Raw genomic sequence first — 18,652 nt, forward strand, 5'->3', positions numbered from 1 at the left:
GGCATCTGGGACCCTAGAGTCAGACAGGCCTTGGCTGAGGTCTGACGGGAGGGAGCTCCTCTTCCCACACAAAGGACGTGGGCGAGTTACCATCTGCCAATTGACACAGCTGCCAGGACATGGGTGGAGCAAGGAAGGAGGCCTGGGCAGGGTGCTCAAGCATCCGTGGCAGGGACCTGAGTTAGGGCAGAGCGTTTGCGGCACAGTAAGCAGCCACGGAGTGTCACAGAGTGAGTGTTTGCTATCCCTGAACGTTGACAGGAGAAGATGGCACTGTCCGTGTGCCCAGGAGCCAGAAGGAACTTCTCCAGATACTAGTCACTCTCAGGTGCTGTGGGATGTCGTTCTGTAGGCTGTGAATATGTGTGGCTCTGATTGGTTGATAAATAAAATGCTGATTGGCCAGTAGCCAGGCAGGCAGTCTAGGCGGGGTGAGCAGACAAGGAGAATTCTGGGAAGAGGAAGGGCTGAGTCAGGAGTCGCCAGCCAGACACAGAGGAAGCTAGATGTGAAGGCAGAACCGAGAATAGGTACCAAGCCACATGGCTAAACATAAATAAGAATTACGGCTTAAGTGTAAGAGCTAGTCAGTAATAAGCCTGAGCTAATGGCCAAGCAGTTATAATTAATATAAGCTTCTAAGTGATTATTTTATAAGCTGCCCATGGGACTGTGGGGACCTGGTGCAACAGGAGAAAACTTCCAGGCTACACACAGGAGCCTGCAGCTCCCCTGGCCATCATCCCCATTCTGAGGGGTGACCCAGCCTCTGCCATTGTCTCTTTTCAGAGTGAATAGAAGGACCAAGCCAGAACAGCAACATCAAAGTGAGGAGACATTGAAGGGAAGCATTCGTCCAGGCCCTGGTTAGAGATTTTTGGAGATCCAGGGTTACTGGGGTTGTACTCCAGGTACAGAGGAAGAAACTTGTAGTTGTTGGGAAACAGAGAAAAGGAAGGGGGGGAGAAGAAAAAGACAGGCAAAAGGGAAGAAGAAATGGAGGAGAAAATGGAGAGAAGAGAGGGAAGGAGGAAGGAGAAGGGAGGGAAGGAGAAAGACGTGGAGGGAGGATGGGAGAGAGGGAGGGAGAGGTGGAGGGAGGGAGGGAAGAGAGGTGGAGGGACAGAGGGAGAGGTGGAGTGGGGAGGGAAGGAGAGGGGGAGGAGGAGTCGGAGAAGAGTGAACAAGAGAGAGAACGAAAACCATCGTGGGACATTGAAAAAATCACCAGTTTATTGTCTAATTTCTTTGTTACAGAAAGAAAAGAAATTAGAGCCAATCGACACAGACTTGCAGAAGAACTACTTCCTCCGGGCTGGGCATTGTGTTCCTCCCTGAGGTTAGCAGCAAAGTGAGCCCTTCTGTCGGGCCACACGCTCTGACCAATGAGGAAAGAGAAATGCAGAATTAGTGAAAGTCGAGCCTGTTTTCCAAGGACTAACAGAATTCACAGAAGTTGGTGTTGTGTGGCAATCTTTTCCTGGGGAGGTACAGCACATGTCTACTCCCTCCAAATGGGGAACCCGGGACAGACCAATGTGTGGATACTACCAAAGTCCAATTTGGTGAGCCAATGGGGTTTTACTGGGGTTACTTACAGGAGTGTGGCTGAGGGGTCACTTACAGGAGCAGAAATGACTCACAACAGGACTAGCTGCATCACCTGACAGCCACAAAAACCCCTACAGACAATGTGGGCGAGGTCGACAACTTTGCTCCCCCGAAAAGCTACTGGGATAGAGCGCTCATGGAGCACACTGTGCATCACAGCCCTGCAGGCAGCTCACTCAACAGAGTCGGGAGAATGTGCCTTTCTTTTTTTTTTCTCCTGTTGCCTGCTAGGTGTTGGTCTAGAACTCCTCCAGGCAGCTCAGCTGGTTTCTGCTCCTCCCAGGCAGCTGGCTTGATCTCACACACTTCTTTGCAGCTCAGCTAGTCCAAGAGTCTTTTCTTTATATCTTAACTCTGCTTATCTTGGCAAGGAGGGGCCCGGGAATCTGGTCAGTTTCAGGGACTTCCTGAAGCTATTTTGAGTTGTTCACCATTGAGGGCTTCTTGCCGGTATTACCACCAGCAGGAAAGCAGACTGCAGAGAGATAAGCATGTGAACTCAGGATAGTGCCATTTTTGCAGGCACTGGGTCAAGACCTCCAGGGACTGACCCTGTGGTCTATTTTCCTTACACATTTAAACATAGTAGAATTTGTGACCTGTGACCTTTACAGTGTGAATGAATTTTATTGGTTGATAAACTGAGCTTGGAGCTAGGGCCTAGAGAAAAGTATAAGGATGGATTCTATTGGTGGAGGTTACAAAGTACATGGTGCCTGTTTTATAGGGATGAGTTCTATTTACTTGAGAGATGAGGCCCTAAACAATGCTCGGGATATTGGAGGATCCAGGAAGGCTGCTCATGAATAGTAAAAAGATCATGTGGGCGTGGGGTGGGGGTGGAGGGTGGGGTGGGGTGGGTGATTGGCCACTTTTCACTCTGACATTCCAGGTGAGTAGGTGCCAGTGACTTCCTCCCACTGAAGAAAAGAGGCCCACGCCACTGGTCACCTGGTTTCACCGTCCTGCTTAAAGAGTGTCCCTGCAGGATGGAATGTTTTGGTCTCCAAGGAAACCATTACACAACAGTCGATCTGCACTGTACAACAACATTGTAAGACATGAAGATGGTCTTGAAATTGAACTGTCTTATGTGTGGATGCAACGACAGAGGGAAGAACCAGGGTGCAGCTTTACCAAACTGGCTGGGAGCCTCTTACATGTGGCTGTCAACTACCCTTGCTTTCTGTTTCCCACCAGCAGGTGCCTTGCTTAGGACCAAAAGGATGCTGAGCTGCGGGTGAAGAAGCCTACCTGCCCTCAGCAAGCAGCTCCTGTTCACAATGCCCTAAATTTCTTTTTAAAAATTAAAGTTATATTTCGAAAAAAATATAAAAACAACAGCATAGATAGGAAAAAAAGAGGGGATAAACTTTTTACTGTTCCCAAATGACTATTAACATCGTGTGGTGCGTGCTGATGGACATATCCATCACACATGTGATACATACATGTAAACACATATGTATTGACACTACACATCCTAGTGGTCAATATGGACATATTTTTGGTAAACTCTCTGTTCACCAAAAATAGAAATGGCACCTTTTTTAAAAATTGATTCTTCGTGGATTTCACATCATGCATCCTGATCCCATTTATCTCCCTGATGCTTCATATCCACCCTCTGCCCTTGCATCCCCTCCCCCCAATACAATAAAATTTGAAAACAAAAACAAATCAGTGTACAAAAAGAAAAAAAAAAAGTTTTGGCATGGAAGCTGCAGTGTAGCCCAGTGAGTCACACAGTAAACCCTTCCTTCAGTCCACACATCTTTACTTACAAATGTTCATTGCAATGAGTCATTGGTCTGGTTGGAGGCCTCTGGCTTCTGCTGCTCCCTCAATCCTGGGCCCCCACTGGGACAACTGTCAAGTACTTCTTGTTGCCCTGTGTCGTGGAGATCCTGCAGCTTTGGGTCTGCAGGTCCAGTCCCTTCATCTGCTTCAGCCGATCATAGATGGGGTGGATGTTGGTGTGAGCCCCTTTGTATTCCTGGGTGGTAGGGATATGGGCCTGGGTGGTAGCTGGGTCAGTCAGCCTGCCAGCTGTCTGTGTGAGCTCTCCAGGCCTGCCCTGGCTAACTCCCTCACTACAGCAGGCAGCAGGGAGTTCGGCCAACTCTCCTGCTCTCACGCCCTCAGGGCCAGCTCACCCGCACCCACTCCACCAGGGCCAGCTCTACTGTAGAAATAGCATCTTTTACATTGATTCATATGGAATGGTGTACTCCCCATTTAATAGCAAGGTAGGATTCTATTATATGGTTATATCGTAACCTTCTGAATCTATTCTATTTGGCCCATGAGCTATTTTCAGCTTTTCTGTCATAAACAACACTGTGATGAACATCCTGAGCTTGAGCAACACGAAGCACATTCGTAATTAGTTTCCTGGGATTGATTCCTGGACGCGACCTTACTGAGTCAGGGGATCTTCACATTTGTAGTTTTATCCACATTGCTGAATGACCTTTCTGTGACATTTCTAAGCTCACAAACTCCACATGAAGGTACGGTTGGCACTTCTGACACGCTGCTCAACTGTAACCTTAGCAAACTTGGTAGCTGCAGTGGTCATTTTATGCTGCTATAACAGAACACCGTAGGCTGGGTAACTCATAAAGAAGAAAGGGGTTTTTTTTTGTTTTTGTTTTTTTTTTTTTAGATGATGAGAGCATAGCCTCTGTTAAGGGCATATTTTACACAGTATGCCAAGCTTCTAGTGCATCAGCTTGACATCTGGAACCAAGGCTGTCTACATCTGGGGCCTCCTCTGCCCTCAGGTGTGTAGGGACCTGTCTTGGCGTGCACTTCCGGCATGCGAAGTGCCTTTCCCTAACTGGTCAGCTGCAGGGCACAGTCTCCAGCATGGAGTGGAGCCCTGGAGGCTTCAGGAAAACATCACCGTGTCACATCTGGAACCTGACTTTGTCAAATAGCTCTTTATGTGTCTCCCTCCTAAAATGCCCATTACAACTAAAATCTGACAATGGTCCTGCTTACACCAGGAAACAATTCAAGGCATTTTGCAATTTATGTAACCACATGATTGGAACCCCTTACAAGCTACAAGGGCAAGCTATCGTGGAACAATGCCATCAAACACTTAAACAACAAATTTTAAAAATAAAAAGGGGGCATATACACCCACATAGCTCCCCGCATATTATGCCACATTTAACATAGTGGTTTTGTTTTTGTTTGTTTGTTTGTTTTTTAGTATTAGCATTTTTTTTAAAGCTAATGTTTCTGCTGCCCCACAGTATTTTGCCCTAAAGGAGACACAGCCTAAAGTATGTGTTAAACAGAAAGACACTAATGAATGGGAAGGGCCCAGCGTTCTTTTCATGTCAGGATGAAGTTATGCTTCTGTGTTCCCAGGAAATGAACAAAGTCCCAAATCGCTCCCGCTGGGCTGCATCTGACCAGGACAGCATCCCAGAGACCATCCGGCCAATGAAGCGTCAATAAGGGACAATAAACCCAAAGAGGAGAGGTCCCAAGAGGAAGAATAAACCAATGACTTAGGGAGACAGCAAGGACACAATACTGACCCAAAATGATGCTGTCATGTTTACTAACTATATTACACGTTAATTCTTAGCTTGTCGGTGCAGAACCCAAACGCTTTTTGTCAGGGGGCGTACAAGGCACCTGTGGTAGGAAGGAGACAATATCATGTTGTTTTGCCATCCTAAGGATTTTTTCCATTACCAGTCCCAGGAGTGATTACCGGTATACAAAGAGAGGTCTCAAAAATGGCCTGCATGATTAGTAAAACTACTAATATTACAGTAAAAATATTAGTAGAAATTAATCGGGAGATGGGCGAATTGAGAACTACAGTTTTACGAAATAAAGCGACTATAGATTATGTGTTGCTCAAGCATTAATCTTGGTTGTCAACAATTTCATGGTCTGTGTTGCATTAATGTGTCTGCCAGATTTCTGTCAGTGGCCAAATTAATAATCTGCATAAAGATATAGACAAAATCTCTCAGTGACCTTTGAATGGTCAGCACAGTTGAGATGGTTTTCCCTGTTCCTTGGTCCTTTGTTAACTAATCTTATAATTCTGTTATGCTTGCCTATACTAGTTAGACTAGCTTTGCATGCAATGTTTTCAACCTTGGCCTCTATTACATCCACAGTTTTCCCTTAAAAAAAATAAAAAAGGGGGAGATGTGGGAGTCCCGGAGGTCACTGGACTCGCAGATAAGCACTAGGGGAGCCAGGAATGTTAAACACACAGAGTTGTTCCTTCAAAGAAGTGGATACACAACCTGTTATCCAGCCAGAAGGCCGGGAGCAGATGTGGTTAATAGCCTGGTGACCTTTGCACCATCTGTGTCGACAAGACCACACCAGATCCTCCTCCAGACCTTTATCATGAGCTTGTTATTTTTTTTCCAGGCAATCTATAGAACCCATCTTTATGGAAGGTGCCACGTGTACTTTCTGATGTAGCACGAAGAGTTCTGATGTAGTCACATCTTATGCTTTATGGAACACATGGAACTGAGTCACCAGGAAAGTTTTCAGCAAATTGTGCGGTGCCTAAAATAAACCCTGCGGGGTTAGATTCCCGAAATTTGAACCAACACCAGCTACTTCATTGTATTGAACTGAACTACCTTCTTGCCTCCCACAGATATCACTCTGCTGACCATAGTGATGGCAGAGACCCCAGCCACAGTTACTTTTAAAAGCTGTAAGTCCTAGTCAGGGTAGCTACATATGATGGAAAGGCAAGCAGGTATGTGTGGAAGAACTGACGCATGGAATAGGTAAACTCCTTTTCTAGTAGCCTGCGCTGGCTAGAACTAACCTACTCCCATGATAACAGCATTAATTTGTTCCTGAGGGCTTCATCAAGTTACCCAGCACTTCCTATTAAATCCTAATGCCCAATAGGGCTCACTTAGGAATTCATCTCCCAATATATGGCTTCTGGGGGCGGAAACACTCAAACCAAACAGTAGTAAAACTGATGTATGATGTTATTATTAAATATTTCACTGCATAAAGTATCCCAACACATTTGCAAGTGACCATAATTTCTCCATGACTAGATTTTCTCCTATACTTATAACATTGATGAGCATAGACAGTCTGACAATATTGACCTAAAAATAAATTTAAAAACCAATACGCAATGTATCCTGTGTATAAATTTTGGGTCTATAAAATAAGTTTTTCAGAGTAAAAACAAACATCTATAGTATTTCCTGATGTTTAAGTTTGAACATGGCTTACTCAATATACAGATTGCCAATCCCATCTACTCATAAAGCTTGTTGACAAATGAGGAAAATTTAGTAAATGTTGAAAATTTGTTTGAGTAAATAGAACAGAAAGGAAGAAAATACCCTTGGTGAGGCAGTGATGGACTGAACACGTAAACAAGCAGCTTTGGTTTTGGGAAATACCAAGTTTGTCCCCAGCCACGGCAGTGATGTGCTGGCCTGTGAGGGGAACCAGAAGCGCAGCAACAGCTCCTGCCCTCCAAGTCTCCTCACCCCCCAAGTCTCCTCACCCCCCAAGTCTCCTCACCCTCCAAGCCTCCTCACCCTCCAAGTCTCCTCACCCTCCAAGCCTCCTCACCCTCCAAGTCTCCTCACCCTCCAAGTCTCCTCACCCTCCAAGTCTCCTCACCCTCCAAGCTGTTGTTTATAGATTTTCAAGTTTATTAGAAGCCAAATGCTAAGCCCTTTGAACTCCTTCTCGAGGGATACTTTATAAATAGAATTTGAGCCTGTAGGGTCCTGTGCCAGTGAAGCCAATTTCTCATGTTTCTTTAAAAAAAAAATTATTGCACAAGTGACCTAATTAATATGAGACAAACAGCAACTCAGATTCACAATCTATCGGTTTTGGGGAAGATTTCCCGGATTTATGCATGACTTAAAACATTTATGTTTTTTGTTTTTGTTTGTTTGTTTGTTTTTCCCAGTTAAGTGGACTAACTGCTCTACTGGAGGATCCAAATTCAGTTCCCAGAACCCATGATGGGCAGCCTATAACTCCACCTCTAAGGAACCTGCTGCCCTCATCCAGTCTCGTTAGACACTTGCACACGCGTGGTGTGTGTGCAAATACACACACATATGTAAAAATAATAAAAACAATCTTTAAAAGGCAAAATAAAATAGGTGACCCTGTAAGAAACAGTTCCTGAAGAAACAGTTTTCTTTAAAGCACTGTTCATTTATGCTAATTCAGAGACACTGGTGTCTCTAGAATTTGTCCTTAATTTAATGGTAGTTAAGGGAGACACTACAACAGCTGTCCACAGAGAAGAAATCTGCCAACCATTTAGTGAGCAAAGGACACAATCCAAACTATTGTTGCTGTACCAGGCGACATCGTGAGACCCAGCTCAGCGGAAGTCTCTGGACGCCAGGCCAGGGTCTTAGGCCCTGAGCTCAGCTCCCCAGTACCTAGTGAAGGTCCCATTCCGGAACCACCACTCTGCCTTCATCCAGGCCACCCACGGGAAGGCCGGACTTGAGGGTCCTGACTGTTCCAGGATGGCCCTCCAGCAGCCACGTTCCCTCTGCTCAGTCTGTCAGCCACCTCATCTCAGTGACGGGGTAGCATCTCAGTGAGGGGGTAGCATCTGAGAGTTGTCAAAAAAAGAACCCGCTTGTAGTACACTGCTGGGTGAACTGTCAGAGAACGTGAGCCACACCCACAGCTGGATTCACTGGTTCATTCTGTGTGTCTGTCCCTCTCCTGGAATAACACGATGGGCATCCATGCCAATTGCCATCAGTCTGTTAAAGACAAACAGACGGATGCAGTGTATTCAATACACAACGGGTGTCTTAGCCTTGTCAGGCAGACTAGGCAAAGCCTTGATGGAGAAAACAGCATCTAAAAGGTGATGAGGAGGGGTGGACCTGTGTGCACTAAAGGCACGGAGGTAACTCAGAAGAGGGAGCAGAACCTGGGAACGGCCAAAGGTGAAAAAGAAGTCAACACGAGTGCCCCATGGTCTCAGAGCACTGCGCAGGTGCATGCCCTCCCTGGGAGCAAGGTTTCCTGTCAACAGTCGCCCTATCTTTTCTCTTCTCCCCTTCTCAGCAACAGCGGTAACCACCACCACCTGCAGGGAAGGCTCACCACGCCCTGGGCTGTGTTCCAAGCTGCACCTGTTGACTCTCATTTCCGGGAGGTAGGAATTGTGGATCAGTACGTTTTACAGACTTGTGAACTAAAGAGGAGATCCTGGACCCCGTTAGTGAGTAGAGAGTTGGATTGGAACATTTTGTTTATTACTGTTCTCGCGAATGGACCCTAGGGTCCCTCTTTCAGCAGGCAAGAGTTCTACTACCCGGTGAGCTGTGTCCAGCGCTGTGCCCATTTTTAACCAGTGCTCCATCCTGCCTCCATACAAGGCCTTCCTGTGACGACTGTCATGTGTGTTACACCTGCTAGCAGATGACAAGCTCTGAGAGAAGCAACTAAGGGAAATAACTCGTCCATTCAGTCACTATCATTCGCTTCATGACTATTGTCTGCCAAGTATTGTACCCCTTCACACACACACACACACACACACACACACACACACACACACAGGCCAGTGCACTGCAGGATGAACAAATGAATGGTCATTGGAGGACCTTCTCAGAGGTGGGCGGAGCTCACGGAGTCATTAATGGGGGTCAGAAACACAAAAAGGCAGACCTCACCTGTATCTCCAGACAGCCCCTCTAGCAAGAAGTTCCATTGCTCGGCCACCTGACAATAAATGTTCGGGGTGGTGGTTACCTCACACCCCATAAAGAGCACTGTGGGCAGAGGCTGTTATCTCAAGCTGCGTAACAAGGAGATTACATACAGGCTGCAAGAAATCCACACAGCTAGGAGAGAAAAAGGCAGGTAGCTGCCCAGACTCGAGTAGCCTTCAACTGCCCTTCCATGCCGACTCCCCACTTTCTGCCGTGGTCTTCATCTGTGAAGCTGATTTAGGGTAAAATGCAGAAGTAAGCGCATAAACTCCAATGTTTATTAATAAGTTACCAACACACACAAAGGTGTATACAAAGAAAGAGACAGACAGACAGACAGACAACAAAGACACACAGAGAGAGAGAGAGAGAGAGAGAGAGAGAGAGAGAGAGAGAGAGAGAGAGAGAGGGAGAGAGAGAGAGGGAGAGAGAGAACATCCCCAAGCAATTTGGATAGGGACTATCTCTAGAGAAAAAGACCCTCTAGGGACATCATCTGGGGCATTTTCCATCTTGTATTCTTTGCCCGGAGTGGTAATAGCATTGAGCAACTCATTTCTTTAGTACACCTCCCTGTACTTGTGTGGTGTTATGCTGTGGATATCACTCTATGTAAATAAAACACTGATGGCCAATGACCAGGCAGGAGGTAGGTGGGACAAGGAGAGAGGAGAATTCTGGGAAGCGGAAGGCTGGGGGAGAGAGACTGCAGCCACCGCGAGGAGAAGAGCATGTAGAGACGCCGGTAAGCCACCAGCCACGTGGCAAGCTATAGATTTATAAAAATGGGTTAATTTAAGATAAAAGAACAGTTAGCGAGAAGCCTGCCACGGTCATACAGTGTATAAGTGATATAAGCGTCTGAGTGATTATTTTATAAGTGGATTGTGGGGCTGCGGGGCTTGGGGAACCTGGAGAGAAGCCCTCCAGCTACAGTGTTATGTCACCATATAAAGGTTTTCTATATTTCACCATTTCTTCCAGCAACACATAGTCCGCCATACTTTACAGTGGTCCTGGTGAGAGAGGAGTTCACGTGGATTAGTTTTCTTCAAGACCCAAAGGACAAATTCTTGAGAAAGTGGCTTGAAGGAGATAAGATCATCTTCTCCCTGGCCCTAGGTCTAGGACACTACGCTCCCTTTAACCAGTCCTTGTTTGAGCTCAGAATGCAGGAAAGAGGGAACCGAGATCTAGGCAGTGGTCGCAGTCAGGGGTCCGGCAGTAAGGGAGGCTTCACCCAGGGAATTGACCCTTCTGGAAAGTCACCAAGGATCTAAGGCACACTGGCAACGTCACCACGGTCTGCTGCCAGGTGCTCTTGCAAGTAACACCTCTGTGCCCAACCCCATGGGCTATTTCCTGGAGCCATTGCTCTGGGAGGGGGGGATGGTGTTAGGAGCCTTCTTTACATCAGTCAGGCAAGACAGCAGGGGGAGGCAGCCAAGAGTGAGGAAAGGACTGTACACACTACAAGAGGAGACCCAGGGGAGAGCAAGCAGGCCAGACCGTTGAAAGGCCACTGAAATAAAACATACTGTTGTCCATACGTCTCCATTTTCTTCTTTTTTTTTTTTGGTTTTTCGAGACAGGGTTTCTCTGCGTAGCTTTGCACCTTTCCTGGAGCTCACTTGGTAGCCCAGGCTGGCCTCGAACTCACAGCGATCCACCTGGCTCTGCCTCCCGAGTGCTGGGGTTAAAGGCGTGTGCCACCACTGCCCGGCTTACGTCTCCATTTTCCAAATGTCCTTATATTTCAGCATCATTATATTTGGTTCTCAGGCCTATTCTGGTTTCCCCAAAGCAACACATCTGTCACCTTAGTCCAGGTGCACCTGTTCACTGTTTTGTGACAATATAGACATTGACCCTGTATAGTACAGACCTGAAATGTGCAGAAGGCGTGGATTTTAACATCATTGCCCGAGTACCACATACACACTCACAGATACGCATACACAGACATAACCACACACTTAAACTCATACTCAGTCTTATATGCTCATATACACACTCGCACATGCTCACATACACTCAGACATAATCACACATACACACACACACACACACACACACACACACATCTTATTCTTCCTGAAAAATGTGATGTGTGCTATGACATACATCCCAGAAGGAGACATGAACTGTTTTATTTCCTTTTAGAGTTAATTTTCCTCTTTGCCACCTAAATTGCTTCTGTAATTGCTGCCAATGTTCTCACCGAACAAGCAGCAAAATTTCTATTTTTTCCAAAATTACTATTGAACTTTCCCACTTTCTTTACTGTCTTTAAAAAAAAAAAAAGGAATCAAACTCTCAGCATATCTAAGTGTTTCAAAAGGCTGGGCCGTTCTAGACAGGAGAGACCTAGACAAACAAATTAATCTCTCTCAGCCTCAGTTTCCCTGTTTGAACACAGAAACAGTGACATGTGGTTCATAAGACGTTAGAAGAAGTAAGTGAGTGGAAATACGGGAAGCCATGCATGGAAAATAAAGGTGACGATCCACACGAACCCCTTCACCTTGTTTCTCAGTTGGCTGACATCACTGGAGGTCATGGCAGACACACAAACGACACCCTGGATTTAAAGCGTGGCTTCTGAAAGCACAGAGTGTTCCAGTTTCTAAAATATCCACCACACATCCCAGGACAGCTCCATTTACAGCCATGTTTTCTCCATTTGGGCCCACCCAACCTTCAATGTATCAGAAAGTCTCTCACGTTGTTCAAATTTCACTTCCCCAAGGAAGACTTCCCCGGTCCTTCGGCTCACCATGATCTTGGCCTCATAACAGCCATCCTAAACCCAACTTCACTGTGTCTATGTTTGGATGTGTATATTTTTCCTTGTCGAGTTGTACACTTCTAAGGATGTAACCAGTGCTCATTGGTCTTCCCAGAGCCCAGCACAGCTTCCTGTGTCCACTCAGATAATAAACTTATTGGTGGATTGACAGACTGAAGGATAGCCGCTAGGTAGACAAAGACTTAAGTCCTTTCTTGTGATGGTGTCACAAGCCTGGGTGACCTGTAGCCTCTGGGGGTGGGAGTGGGGCGCAGAATTTCCCTCAGGAATCTAGGAAGACATTCTCCAGCTGCCCCAAAGGCTCCCACTTGGAGTAACTAAAGGGAGATCACTCAGACCCGGTGAGTCGATCTGGTGTGAGAGCCAAAGACTTCAGCTGCTCCCCAACCCCCCAGCTAAGCAGTGAGCCGGGTTCCTCCTCCACTGAAAACAAAAACATTTGCCAGGTTTAGCAAATGTCAGCCCAAGCAGCACGAAGAACAAAATATTGAGTGTCATTTCCATGAAGTAAAGTGACTGGGCCAGCAGCAGATGCATCCGCTGGCACTGACTGATGCCCATTATGTTGGCAGCCAGAGCACCAGAGATCAAGAGCGCACAAAGCCGGAGCTTTCAGGGCTGTGAAAAAAAAAACCATCTATTGTCTCTGGCAGACAGTGCTGGAGAGAAAGGATCCCAGAGACTCCCAGAAAGCAGCCTGAAAATGCCTGTGCCCAGCCAAAACGAAAAGAGCGGCCGCACAATGGTCGCTGCTGAAGGAGCAGCTGGTCTTGGTGGCACCAGACTGAGTCTTTCAATCCATGTCATCAACAGTTGTCCACACAGTAAACACTTTCTGAAGGGGTGGCTGTCAGTTTTCATTTATTTATAAATAAGTAGATGAATAGCATCCAACTTACATTTTTCATGGTCATTTTTTTCCCCTCTTTAAATTCCAAAAGCAGAGGAGAAAGGACACCACACAGCAACGTGGTAACACAAGGAGACTTCAGCTCTGTCCAGGAAGCAGATCTGACGGCTGACAGTCGATGCTGCTGGGCCAGGGCTCTGGGGCAGTTGGAGACTATTGTCGGGACAAAAGAAGGTCAAGTTTTATTCTTTTCTCCTGCTGGGACACAAAGAGTTGGTCACAACTTGTCTTTTAAAAGAAGGAGAAGAATGCATTCCTAAATCAAGGCAAGCCAGGGCTGCAAGTGCACCCTAACACTCCTTAGCTACAGGAATTGGTTTGTGTACAAACACTTCTGTCTTTTTAAGTTGGGCTCCCCATCTTCTCTGCCAGCTGCTGGGCTAACAAGGTTCTTTTGAATGCAAATGAGTTGTAATCATCTCATGGATCCACCACCTCTTAGAAATAACAGAAGGACCATCTTTATATTATCCTCTGTGGAGTTTCATTAAGTTCAGTGGTGACCAAGCAAGTTCCTATCATTAAGAAAATGATAATAATTGTCTTGGACTTCTTCCCTCCATCATTTCCATCAAGTTCATTTGTCTAAAGAAAAGTAAAATTTTAAATTATAAATATGTATATAAATTGAGTCCATCTTAGACCAGAGGGTAAGTTGGGAACAAATTCAAAGACTTGGAATATTAAATAAATGTATCTTGTTTGAAACCAATGGGAGCATATGCAGCATAATTCACAGCAAAGACTTGGAATATGAAATAAATGTATCTTGTTTGAAACCAATGGGAGCATATGCAGCATAATTCACAGCAAAGGCCTGTCAGGGTGTCGGGCTCCAATTTCAGTTGACATCTGCTAGCCAAGGGTAGATACAATATGCTGTTCCTCAGTTCTTCACATACCTGCACCCCAAATTCAAGTTCAGAGTCCAGTCTCAGCCATAGGCTTTTCTCTAGCCTGCTGGACATTGCCAGACAGACTGCACACAAACAGTAGAAGAAATGTTTGAATTGCGAATAAGCAAAGGCTAGCCCACCAGAAGATGAGAAGTAAGAGGAACACAGTCAAGGTCGTCCACTTCCCTCAGCCAAAGCTATTCTAACCTGCAGAGACCCCAGTCAAGTGTGTAAGGAGCCCAGCCTACTTGAAAGAGCTACCCAGCAGAGCCCCATCCATATCACCAGCCCCCAGACTTAGAAGCCACATAAATACTATTCTAAGGAACTACGTTTTGTGGCTATTTGTTATAAGGCATTATTGTGGCAAAAGATACTTGATATGGTAGATGTTATATAATATTGTACAAATCCCTTTCCTTGACAAGATTTCATTGTCTGCAGTATTTTTTACAAGCAAACTGCACATACAATAGTTTCTTCATGAGGTGTTTGTCACGATTAAATTCATGAAATTAGACAAGGTATGGGGAATCATTCGGCGCTGTCCCTAGCACATGATTAACACATGGTCATTACTAGTTCCTCCCATGCCTCAGATGCGGCTTTTACATCTGACCTTTTAGAGAGGGACTTTCTGGATTTTCTCCCTGTTGGACTCTATCCACGGGAGGAGCTGTGGGCTGTGAGGAGCACCGTGGTTAGAAGATTGAGTGCTTCTCCAGTCATACAAGCACACCCTGTAACAGCAAGAAGATCCCATCCATGGGCCTAAAATCCCCCAGAAGATCATTGGCTTCTCCCTACCTGAGTCTTTTCCTACAGGTCCAAGTCCTCACTACCTGAACTGTGCAGATCTCCAGTAATAGCAAAATTGTCGCTCAACAGGAACCTTTCCCCCTAACCCAAGCTAATTTTCGATTCTGGTCTCTACTGTCTTCCAGAGATCCAGGAATGGACTCTCCCTGGTCCACAGCAGTGAGCCTGCCTCCAATGCTGTGAGACTTGGGAGGCTGAGAGATAAAGGTTCTAAGTTCATGGTCTTCATCGAGTATGTTCAAGGCAGGTGTGGTGGTTTAAAAAGACAATGCCCCCTCCCTCAAAAAAAAGTGGCACTATTAGAAGGTGTGGCCTCATTGGAGGAAGTGTGTCACTGTGGGGGCGGGCTTTGTGGTCTCTTTTCTCAAGCTTCCCTCAGGGTGACAGTCAATCGACTTCCTGTTATCTGCAAGACGTAACACTCTCTGCTCCAGCACCATGTCTGCCTGCACGCTACTGTGCTCATGATGATAATGGACTGAATCTCTGAAACTGTAAGCCAGCCACCAGTTTGTCAGAGTCGCCATGGTCATGGTGTCTCTTCACAGCAATAAAGACCCTAACTAAGACAGCCGACTTCCTTTCATAAGTACCTCCCTTCGCTGTTCGCTCTCCACTTCCTTAGGGACACTTCCTAGTCACAAAGAGACTGTGGGAAGCTCAAACTTAAATAACCCCCAAAGAGCCATATTTGTACGGGATCCATCTACAAAACCCAGATTCCAAGAGACAGCCCTACAAGATGTAAGACCAGAATCACCCCCTCATAATTAGTGTCTCCTTTCTGGGACTTCTGTAGCCTAGGTTCAAGTAATCTCACTCATTTCAGAGTTTTCCCACCTGACCCCACCCCCATCCATCCATCCATCCATCCATCCATCCATCCATCCATCCATCCACCCACCCACCCACCCATCCATCCAGAATCCATTTTCTGTACACCAACCACGCAGCTCTTCAGTCATCCTCAACTGTCTTTGCGTTGAGTCTACTAGTCCTAGAACGGCATTTAAGACCTTTGATGAGCATCCCGCCTACATCTTCTACTTCACTCCCTAGCGTCCCTGTATCTTCTACTTCGGCCACAATAAACAACTGGCAAATCCTGACTCTTATGGGATGTTAACAAGCAGTCATATACACTGTCTCGCCTCTCTGGATTTCATTCCTCAGATTTGCTTCTCCTTCTTCGCCTCCTCCTTCCCCATTTCCCTGCTATCTTCTCTCCTCCCCCTCCCTCCTTCATTCCTTTCCCCTTCTTCTCTCTTTCTAGTTCTGGAGATCAGGTTTAGGGCTTTGCACATACTAGGCAAGCATCATTCTGTCACTAAACAGTCCTCAATCTTCTTTTGACTTTTTTTTTTTCTTTCTGGAGCCAGACTTTCACTATGTAGCCTAAGCTGGCGTGGAAGTCCCTAGGTAGACCAAGCTGGCCTTGAATTTATGCACATCTGCCTGTCTCTGCCGGGCTGAGTTCTAGGATTAAAGGAGCGTGCCACCATGCCCAGCTTGACCTTTTGGAGGCAGGGGCTCACTAAGTTGCCCAGGCTGGCTGTGTACTCACTCTGTAGTCAAAGTCCTGAGCTTATAACCCTGATGTCTCAGTCTCCCACGTAACTCAGATTAAGGGTCTATACCATCAGGTCCAACTCAGATCTCTTCAAGACAATTCTTCCAAAACATTTTGCAAATCCATTTCTCCACCACTCTTGTCTGATCCCCCCTCACAGTACCACGTACCTGCCTTTATTATGCTTGGAGAGCTTTAATTATGTTGTATGTCAGTTTTATTGAAGTTCATGTGCAATTTTCATTTATCGTTATATGTGGAAATTTACCCAAGACTATTTTAGGCACTATGAACGAAGTTCCTCATATGGATTGTATCTTCCTATAGGATGATATTCGACAAGTATTAGTCAAAGCATTTAGTAAAACCCTCCCCTCTATTTACAAAATGTTATCTTAAAATCACTTACATTATTTTTCAGCTAACACTATGATAACATATTTGCTCACATGCCAGTTTCTCCCAACATAACTGTGAAATGTGGGGCCCATGGACTTTATAGTGTGCCCCATAAGAATGGACTGAGATACTTACTCAATTGAAGATGGAGAGTTGCCTGATGTGGGTGCTGGGAACCAAACCTGGATCCTTGGCAGCAAGCGCTCTAAACTGTTGAGTCCCCTCTCCAGCTCCTGATGCAAGGATTCTTAAACTTTCTCCACTCGTGACTGCTTTTCACCAGAGAAATTTTGACATAACACCAGGTATACAGGTATATAAAACACATATACAAAGGAAACACTTACTACTAATAAACCGAATTTTATTTTAAAACAATTTTTGTATATATCCATCATTTACCACTTATTAAAGATAAAAGTCAGTTTGCATGCTATTGAGATAGGTGTACATGTTTTTTTTTTGTTTTTTTTTTTGCATAGAGAGTCAAATTATGTCTGAATATTTAATACTCAGACATAGAGCACTTTCAGGTTTTCAGAGTTGATCAATATTTCTATTTATATTATATAAGCATGCATATATATATATATATACATATATATGTATACCCTCAATGTTAAGAGTGTCATTTTGCATAAGTAGATAACACAACATGTCAGAAGTATGTTTAGGACCATTTCAGAAATTGTTGGAAATTCTATCCTAATCCCAAGCTAAAATTCACTGAACATTTTTTTATGAGGCTCAAAGAAAGAGGAAGAGATCAAAAGGCGGAGACATTTGTATTTTTTTATAACAATCATTATTACAACTATATGTTATAACGTAAAGGAAAATAAGCACACGGTATAAATGCAGCAATGATATATGCCTCAATCATGTCTAGTCAGAGTAAACTTGACAATGATTCTGTGATAATAGCAAAACCCTCGGGATTCAGAAGCAGCCGTTGGTCTAAGAGCCCATCAACACTCGGATGTAGTCTAAGCAGCCTAGTTCGTCTGAATGCCTGAGCAATAAGAGCTTCCTACCACATCCCTGCACAAGGCTGGAAGTAACGGAACACGTCTGAGTGTTGCGCTGAAATTTGCTTCACGGCAGCTTTGACTTAGCTTCTAATTCCCCACTTTAGGCTCAAAGACAACTGGTTCTTTTCCCATGCAGCCCCTTCCTGGATTTTGACTCCAGTTGCTGGCAAAACTACACCTTATCTTTTCCAAAGTAAACATGTCTATGTCCTCTGACCGTGTGATGCTAAAAGAAAGACGGGAAATCGATGAGTCACCGTGGGGACTGGACGAGGCTGGAACGTGCGCTCTGAACAATGCTAACAGTAAAGGCTACTGGACAGAGTTGAGATGGTATCTGGAGAGATAAAGCCAAGATTTCAAGAATAAGCAAATATGTTAAGTGAAGAGAACTGAGCATTGTCTACCCAGAAGAGTGTTGGTGGGGTGGAGAGGAATATTTGTATATAAGAAAAAATATATGAAGTACCCAGGCAGAGAGAGGCTAAGCAAAACAGAGGGGTGACCACGTAGAGTTGTAAGGGGGATAAATAACTCAATGATGACAATCCTTCCCAGGTAAACTGACCACCTACCATGGCATCTTGTATTGCAGAATTGGAAAAGCATGTTACAAATACCACAGTGCAGCTGGGAAGGGGCATCAGTGGATAAGGCATTTGTTGGACAAGTATGAGGATCTGAGTTCAAACCCCCAGAACTCAGGTACATCTGACCACAGTCTATAATCCCAGTATTCCTACAACAAGATGGGAGTCAGGGACAGGAGTTGCCCAACACCCTGCAGGCCAGATACCCAGCACGTGTAATGGCAAACAGACAGATCCTCCCTCAAACACTAACAAATGATGACCTATTGCTTATTGTT

The 18,652-nt window shown here is 45.3% G+C and overlaps 1 long non-coding RNA gene and 1 pseudogene across 1 annotated transcript; both read left to right on the top strand.

Moving 5' to 3' along the window:
* The first annotated feature begins 491 nt into the window (after positions 1 to 491).
* Positions 492 to 3,227, top strand: LOC119089266. The gene is made up of 4 exons (XR_005093134.1): positions 492 to 530; positions 790 to 911; positions 1,258 to 1,565; positions 2,504 to 3,227. It is a non-coding gene; the product is annotated as an uncharacterized LOC119089266 (long non-coding RNA).
* Positions 3,228 to 8,362: 5,135 nt separating this feature from the next.
* LOC114701192 overlaps positions 8,363 to 18,652 on the top strand; it is a 60,560-nt pseudogene continuing 50,270 nt past the window's right edge.

The sequence above is a fragment of the Peromyscus leucopus genome, chromosome 18, assembly GCF_004664715.2.
Source record: "Peromyscus leucopus breed LL Stock chromosome 18, UCI_PerLeu_2.1, whole genome shotgun sequence".
Taxonomy (NCBI): Eukaryota; Metazoa; Chordata; class Mammalia; order Rodentia; family Cricetidae; genus Peromyscus; species Peromyscus leucopus.